Raw genomic sequence first — 9,443 nt, 5'->3', positions numbered from 1 at the left:
TTGCCTATGTTGAGTCGGGTAAAACTCCGCCTCAGAGGATTACAGCTCATTCTACTAGGTCAGTTTCTACTTCCTGGGCGTTTAGGAATGAAGCTTCGGTTGATCAGATTTGCAAAGCAGCAACTTGGTCCTCTTTGCATACTTTTACTAAATTCTACCATTTTGATGTATTTTCTTCTTCTGAAGCAGTTTTTGGTAGAAAAGTACTTCAGGCAGCGGTTTCAGTTTGAATCTTCTGCTTATGTTTTTTCATTAAACTTTATTTTGGGTGTGGATTATTTTCAGCAGGAATTGGCTGTCTTTATTTTATCCCTCCCTCTCTAGTGACTCTTGTGTGGAAAGATCCACATCTTGGGTAATCATTATCCCATACGTCACTAGCTCATGGACTCTTGCTAATTACATGAAAGAAAACATAATTTATGTAAGAACTTACCTGATAAATTCATTTCTTTCATATTAGCAAGAGTCCATGAGGCCCGCCCTTTTTTTGTGGTGGTTATGATTTTGTATAAAGCACAATTATTCCAATTCCTTATTTTATATGCTTTCGCACTTTTTTATCACCCCACTTCTTGGCTATTCGTTAAACTGAATTGTGGGTGTGGTGAGGGGTGTATTTATAGGCATTTTGAGGTTTGGGAAACTTTGCCCCTCCTGGTAGGAATGTATATCCCATACGTCACTAGCTCATGGACTCTTGCTAATATGAAAGAAATGAATTTATCAGGTAAGTTCTTACATAAATTATGTTTTTTTTTTTTTTTAATTAACTTTTTATTGACATGTCAAATTATGGTACTGAACAGAAAAAGAGCTAAAAAATATTGAAGTCAGACAAGCAGTAACAATAAAGAACCAAAATACAGAGCAAGAATATCTATATCACCTTTACAGGTTCTAAATCATGAATAGGCAAATAATGTTTTCTTACTAACATAGTTGTCTGAACTACTCATACTATTGCAAAAGAAATAGTCATCTCTTCTCTCATAGACCAAATCAGAATACTCTAAGTACCAAAATTGCCACTTTTTATCCTATATAACAGAACCAAAACCAAACACAACATAGCAAAACAAGACAAGACAGGACAATACAAAGACAAAAACAAGAAGAAAAAAAAAAAAAAAGCTGGAAGGGGAAGGAGTAAGCCCTTACCAACTTCGGAAATTATTTATTCCTCCCTGGCCAAGTAACTGGACCTATCCTACCTAACTCTTCTAGGAATAGAAAACCTGATTCTCGCAGGGGACCCAAAATTTCTACTTGTAGCTCCACTGGTTGTAATCTAATGACATTCTTCCATTTTAAATAAAACCTCCTGGCCTTTTTTTCATTATTGGGCTCTAGGTTCATCTGCTCTATGATTAATTGGTCAATAATTTTTTGGCCAAATTCAGCTATAGTTGGGTATTTCTTAGCTTTCCAATAGCGAAAAATTAGTAACCGCGCAATTTGTATGGCCGTAGTAATTAACGCATATTCTTCTGTTGTAAAACGCTTATCAAATATAAAAAAGAAAATACTCACAGGTGTAAAGATCACTACTTGGCTCACAACCCTATTTAACCAAAATGATATCTTCTCCCAAAATTGATATATTTTCGGACAACGCCATACACAATGGAGTATATCGGCCTGTGGAGCCGCGCAGTGAAAGCAATTCCCTTTGCACTTCTTGTCCCATTTACCTAGACGAGTTGGAGTAATATAAGCCAGATTTATCAAATAGCTGTGTGATTCTTTCCAGGAAGTGAACTTATAGCCAACCACAGGGATACTCTGGTTGACATTCTTGTCTACTAGCTCTGGGATTAATTTTAACCATCTGGTATGCAGAGAATCGAGATGACCTTTACCCAGATTTTTCATTATCATTCCATACCAAATTGATATGGAATGATACCCTGCGCGGTACATCTGTATACCACTTCCTATTATCCCTAGCTGAAGAGATATTGGCCTGTAAGCATTAGGGTTTTCTGGGTCTTTGTCTTTTTTATGTATAAGAATGACTGTGGAGGCGGAGAAGAGATTTGATTCTAGGCAGTTTTTAACAAAATAGTGATTGAATAGTTCTCTCAATGTGTCTCCTAATTCGTTTTTAAGTATTCTGTAAAATTCAGCCGGAATTTGGTCCGGTCCTGGAGCTTTATTTAATTTCACCTTCTCTATAGCTTTTAGAATTTCCAATTCCGATATTGGTTGATTCAAATCTGCCCTTTCATCCACTGTTAATTGTTGGAGGGAGACCTTTTTCCAAAACAGGTCTTTGGCCTTTTCATTACAGGATCCTACCTCATATATTTCTGAATAGTGCTCATACATTATTCGACAGATCTCCTTAGGTGCTGTATAGCTTATATTTCCTTTTTTAATACTAGCAATATTTTTCCTACCTTCTTTCCCCCCTTTGGTTATTTTAGCTAAAAATTTTGCTGACCTCCCATGGTAGCTAGCGAAGAAGGCATTTGCCCTTCTATCCTGTTTTATACTTTTTAATTTTAGGAATCCCTCTCTTTCCTTTTTAGCTTTATTATAACTAGCCCACGACCTATTATTGGGGTTATTAAGATATAATTTATAACTATTTTTTAATTGATTTGCCAATTGGATATCCTGCTCCTGAGATTTCCTTTTCCGTTTAACCAAATAAGCTTTTATTTCACCCCTTAAGACTGCTTTCGCAGCTTCCCAAAAAACCTCTATCTTCTTATAGTAATTTTTATTATCTATTTTATTTTGATTCCATTTATGGATTAGGAATCTATTAAACTCCATATCTAGTATGAGATGTTTTGGGAAAAAAAAGTTATTAACTCCCCCCTTCCGGTATCTAATATGATCCAAACTTAAACCAATTATTGCGTGGTCAGAAATAATTATGTCCTCTATTATTGGATTTAAATCTAGAGACAGCATGGGATCATTGATAAGAAATAAGTCTATGCGGGACATTACCTTATGGGTTTTAGATACACACGAAAACTCTCTGACATCTGGATTCTTAATTCGCCATATATCATGGAGGTTTAATTTATTACGGAAAGACCCAAATAATCTTTCTTCTGCTTTCCTACCTATCGCCTGCTTACCAAGCCTGGTTCTATCTATCACTGGCGTCGTTGTCATGTTGAAGTCCCCTGCGACAATCAGGTTCCCATTCAGGTATGGAGCAAGCTTTATATACATGGTGTCCCAAAATTTTGGGTCTAACTCATTAGGGCCGTAGACATTACAAATAATTATTACAGTATCACCATATTCTACTTCAATTATAATAAATCTCCCCCCCGTATCCCGTTCTTTAACTAAGATTTTGCAATCCAGTTTTTTGGAGACTAGAATCGCTACTCCTCTCTTACGTTTAGGCCCAGGGGCGGCTATTACTTCTCCCACCCATTTACTTTTGAGTTTAGCCATCTCTACTTCTTGTAGATGGGTCTCCTGTAATAAAGCGATGTCTGGGTTCTTTTTTCTTAGTGTTTTTAAAATTAAAGACCTTTTAGTCGGGGAGGTTATTCCCCCCACGTTCCATGATACTATGTTAAGCATTCTATCTCTTGTGTCTTTCTACCCGAACCATGCCATCTCGGACAGGGAGAAAAAAAAAAAAAAAAACCACACATAACATACAGACACTCTCATTTAGACATTTCCAACATGTAACTTCTAGTTCTATATATGTCCCTCTTGATGATAGCTCATTCAGGGTCCGGCATGATCTAGCTTCTAGTTTCATCCTAGCACAACACCTTCCACAAAACATTTTATCTATTTTATATTGCTTAGGAAGAACAGCTATAAAAATACAAAGAAAAGTACAACCCCACTATAACTATCTTAACCTATACAACTAAAGGGTACTAATAAAATCCCTTGCTTCCTGGGGTGATTTCAAGGTCACATTTTCATTATTTATTCTGAAACAAATTTTCGCTGGGTACATAAGTCTTGCCTGAATACCTTTTTGGATTAGTGTTGAACAGAAAGGGGACATCTCTCTACGTTTCAGGGAGGTTTCGCTGGAGAAATCTTGGAATAGCAAGATATTTTCATGTTGTATCGTTATTGGTCTTTTTTGTTTAAATTGTCTCATAATCGTTACCTTATCTTGAAAGTTTAGGTATTTCACCATAATGGGTCTAGGTCTTGTTAAGCCATTAGTGTCTATTCTAGGGGTGCCCATCCTGTGTGCCCTTTCCACCAAAAATGATACTTCAGATGTTTGTAAACCTAACAGTGCTGGTAAGTCTTTAGAGGCAAATTTAATTAACTCAGCATCTTGCAATTGACCCGATTCAGGATAGCCTATTATCTTTACATTATTTCTGCGTGATCTATCCTCTAGATCTTCTATCTTTGCCTGCATGGTTCTAATGATGTCATGTTGGGCTTTATACCTATTTTCTTGGACACTCATCTGATCTTCCAGCTCTGAAATTCTTGTTTCTGCCTCCACTAATCTGCCAGCAAACTGCCTAACTTCATCTGTAAGACCAGCTATTTCTGCTTTTATTGACGTAAGCTGTGGCATTATTAAGTCAGATATTTGTTGGACCAAATTTTGGGGGTCAAAATTGCCCGGCTGTATCCCTTGAACCTCCATACTCTGTTCTAAATCAGGGCTTTTTATTTTTTTATCACGCTGTTTCGGTGGCATTGCTGGCGATTTATTTTTAGCCGCTGTGACAAATCTTTCCATTCAAAATGAAAAAACTAGTGTGCAAAAAAAAGAAAGAAAGGAAGGGAGAACTAATTGTCCCCCCGTGTGTTCTCAAATCTTAGTAAATGTGTAATTAACCCAAACAAAAAAAAAAAAAAAAAAAGTGAAGTGAGAAGGAAAAAAAACAAAAAAAAAACAAGTGCAGTAATATGCCCCCTTAGTAGGGTGGCAAAGTGAATATGATGCCTATCAATTCCCCTGAGTAATTAGTTACAAAAATATACCCCAAATTAAAGGCCTACCTATTTCTCTACGGTCAATCTCTGATATAGCTTACTTACACACTATCCTAACACCCTTTTTGTTGGAAGGAGGTAACCTTAGTGTTACCTTGAAACTCAAAATGCTGGATTAAACAAAAGAAGAATACTCAGAAAAAACTGTAGCTTTAAATCACCTTCTACCACTGTACAGCTACCCTCCCAACAATCTTTTCTTGCTCTTAGTATATACTTTTGGGTTTAGTATATATCTCTATCAGGCAGTACCTCTTAACAAGCTACTTATACAATTTGTGCAGCTTGAGAGAAGGAGCAAAAAAAAAAAAAAAAAGCACGCACAGGCACAACAGTAAAAAAGCAAACAAAACCCCACTCACAGCAGAAAAATAATATAACAGTAATATAGCTATAGTCTAGCATCAATGTCTCTGAGTCCTTAATCTTAAGTCCCAGCTGTTTTATTCAACTTCTCACAGCCAACTTTACGCAGCCAATAGTCACTGTTTCATTCTGGCAAGAACTGCGCCTACTGTGGACCAGGGACCCCCACTTTGTCAGGCGCACCTGTCCTCTGTTGTAGTGTAGAAAATACGTTCTAGGTGGTAGTCCAAACCTCTACTCATTCAGGGGTCTCGGCCAACGTTATTATCCCAGCCGGCTTTTCCCTCCCAGTTTTTGCCCTTATCTAGCAAGAGTTTGCACGCTCACTGTACAAAAAACAAATTTCAGATGCTGTTTACTGATTAAGTTTCCTTTTTATGCAAATGTAGATCCTTATTTTCTCCCTTCTCTCCTGTTATAAATCTCCCTTAGACAATGTCCCAGAAAGAAGGGAAGGGGTCTCTCAGTCCAGTGTCAAAATAACCAAGTTATCCTGACCCCACTTTATGTAAAAGCAGCAGACATGTTGTAGATCCATTAAAATAGCTCACAGCAAACACATACCGCCCGGGTGGTGTAACTAAACCAATGCTAAGTCCGTGCTAAGCCCGTTATATTACATACAGGATATACTTTTTTATTCTCCAGTGTATAATAAAGTCAAAACTACCTGCTCGTTGCCACTTCACCGTCTCCTTCCTTACCTGGTTCAGGGCGAGATATCTCCCGTACTTTACCAGGTGTGGAGTCGGACGGAATTATGAAGATGCTTCCGGCACGGCAGGAGCCGACCTTCTTCCCGAGTGTCTCGACTTCGTGCTGCCGCACTAACCTGTATCCGGGGCTGTCACAACTGATGGTGCTGCAGGGTGCACGTCTCTCCTGTTACACCACCCGCTTCCGGGGCCGCCGTATGTGTTTGTGGCCAGTGCCTAACCGGCCTGAGTAGGCAATTGGGGCTTCCGGCAAACCTCTCCGACCTCCGACTTCCCTGGCCAGGATACTTGTTCTCGGCTATAGGGAGCTTGTTTGTGGGGAAGTGTGGAACTCGCTCTTTGCAACTCGCTCTTTGCACCTGAGCTACTAAGCGTGCTACCTGTTGCACGCCCCTCCCACCGGAAAACCCCGACTCTTATAGCCAGTCAGTTAGTGCACAAGTGAGGTAGCCAGTCAGTAAGTGCCCTTTAGCTATGTTATTAGTGTAGCTTTAACATAAGATGTTTAATTATGCATAATAAAACAATTTGTAATATACTCTATTTTGCAGCTTTTCATGTAATTTAGCGCTGAAAATTGTACATTGAGTTGGAACTGCGTCCTGCTAACTTTTTAGAGCTAACTCTGCATCAAATATTTTCATAATTGGCATTAACAGATAAAAACTGCAAAACAAGTCACTAACTTTATGGCAATGCTAAGCCTTGTCTCCCGACTCAAACTTATTTGGCTCCTCCAAATAAGGTGAGTGTTGGGTGCGGTTTTCCTATTCAAAACCAATTGCAGTAAACATGATTTTATTTTGGTAAACAAATGTTTACACTTGGCTATGTTATTCTGTAGGACGGTAACAGAAATGTCTTATAATTACAAGGTGTTTACTGTCCCTTTAAGTTCTAACAAAACTCCCATTATAAAATTACATGAACTACTTTGGTCTGGTAATATCAACAGAGCCATGGCTGAGCCTCAAGATCATGTCATGTGATTACCTCTGTGGTTACCAGCCATACTAATTAGCATATGTAATTGTGCAGTGTAGCTAAGAAACTACAGGTGCTAGGTCGGTCATTACTTAATAGTAGATTCCCCACATTTAGAAGCCTTTATTTGTGTATCAATTTTATATTAATTATAGTTGATCTGAACCATACAAATAGGGTAAGCAGTATTTTAGCAGGCTGCCCAGTACAATCTGTACTAAAATACTGGACACTTAAAAACCTCTGTCAGCTAAATGTAAAGGAATTTATAGGCCTTTATGCATTAGAAATATGTCTCAAAAATAAGTCACACTGTGCATTTTCTATTATATGTGATGTCTAGAGGGTCACATCACTACTATGAACATGTGTTACTGGCAACTAAGGGGATAAAATGACTGCTTAGCTGTGAAAAATATGTGTGTCGGATCAAGGGTGGAACCTAAGGTTGAGCTTTTGTGGGGACATTGTGTGAACCCAGCTACGTCCCATGTCCAGTCACCTAAAGGTAGTCCGGTATTTTTATGGAGCACAGCTGGCAACCCTATTGTTATCTGAATCATGAAAGAAAACATTTTTAGTTTCAAATCTTTTTATTTGTGGAGAGTGGCACGCCTGTTTGTTTTTCTCAGTACAGGAACATTATATATACAGGGGGGGGTAAAATAATGCCTTTTAAAATGCCCTATTCGATAGTTGAATGACAGAATAATATTGAATTACTTAAAGGGATAGGAAAGTTAAAATTAAACTTAAGCCTGCACACATATGTCTCTTGTGATTGGCTAACTAGATGTGTTCAGCTAGCTGCCAGTAGGTCAATGGTGTTCCTTCAGCAATGGATAACAAGAGAATGAAGCAAATTTGATAATAGAATTGTAAAGTTGTTTAAAATTGTATGTTCTATCTGAATCATAAAATAAATTTTTTGGGTTTACTATCCCTTTAAACCTCTTAGCTTCTAGCGTTGCTAGCACTGAAATAGGATAAAAAAGAAGTAAAGTCCAAATTAAACGTTCATGATGTAGATAGGGCATGTAATTTTAAACAACTTTCTAATTTACTTTTATCATCAAATTTGCTTTTTACTCTTGTTATTCTTCTGTTATTCTAAAGCTAAACCTAGGTAGGCTCATATGCTAATTTCTAAGCCCTTGAAGGCCGCTTCTGCATTTGACAGTTTTTCACAGCTAGAGGGCGTTAGTTCATGTGTTTTATATAGATAATATTGTCCTCATGCACGTGAAGTTATTTAAGAGTCAGCACTAATTGACTGAAATGCAAGTCTGTCATAAGATCTGGGATACGGAGGCAGTCAGCAGAAGCTTAAAGGGACAGTAAACACCACTAACAAGTCGATTTGTTCTCAAACAACATAACCAATGAAACAATTTACACATACCCCCAATAGTGAATAACATCATCAGCTGTCAGAATCATTATCGTTACCATCTCTATCTTTCACTCCAAAATGGCCCCTAAACTCCTCCTCCCTTCACCTTCTTCACCCTGTCTATATTTTATTTTCAAAAGCTCTGCTCGCTCACGATCCGTTCCAATCTGTCATCACGCAGTGAAGATGACATATCGACGTAACTGTTAATGCGATGCACATGCGCACCTTTTTTTCCATTCTCTTCATAACCGGATGTGCACGGAACACTTTCAGCAACAGACACCTTTTTTTTTTATTTTCTTTGTGCGCTGGTGGTAAATGCGGTTCACAAATAAATTGTGAACAGATGGTTCCGGATTATTAGTTCCCCCTGGAGGTTGCGCATGCGCAAATTCGGCAGATGACGCAAGCGCAACAGTGCGTGAACTGCAGAAGTAACTGATGTGCGAGTCGCATCTAAGAGGGTCATGGATAACTATGGTAAGCTAGATTTATCCATGGGGCTGAGTTTGGGGGCCATAACTAACAGTCTGGATTCAATATTTAAAATGTAGATGGGACACAATACTATTTGAGGAAGCAAATTGAAAAGTTAAAGACTACTCAGCAGGATAAGATCTTTTCAATAAAGTAAGTTTATATGGGGTGTTTACTGTCCCTTTAAATGCAAGGTAATTACAGAGGTAAACATTTCTATAACAGTGTTGGTTATGCAAAACTGGGGAATGGTAAATAAAGGAATTATCTATCTTTTTAAACAATATTTGTGGTATTTACTATCCCTTTAAATTTCGCTGAAATTATATTAACCCCTTAACGACCGAGGACGTGCAGGGTACGTCCTCAAAAAAAAGGCAGTTAACGCCTGAGGACGTACCCTGCACGTCCTCGGTGTGGAAAGCAGCTGGAAGCGATCCTGTTTGCTTCCGGCTGCTTTCCGGTTATTGCAGTGATGCCTCGATATGGAGGCATCCTGCAATAACCTTTTGAAGCCATCCGATGCAGAGAGAGCCACT

The sequence above is a fragment of the Bombina bombina genome, chromosome 1, assembly GCF_027579735.1.
Source record: "Bombina bombina isolate aBomBom1 chromosome 1, aBomBom1.pri, whole genome shotgun sequence".
Classification (NCBI taxonomy): Eukaryota; Metazoa; Chordata; class Amphibia; order Anura; family Bombinatoridae; genus Bombina; species Bombina bombina.
This window is presented reverse-complemented; position numbering follows the sequence as displayed.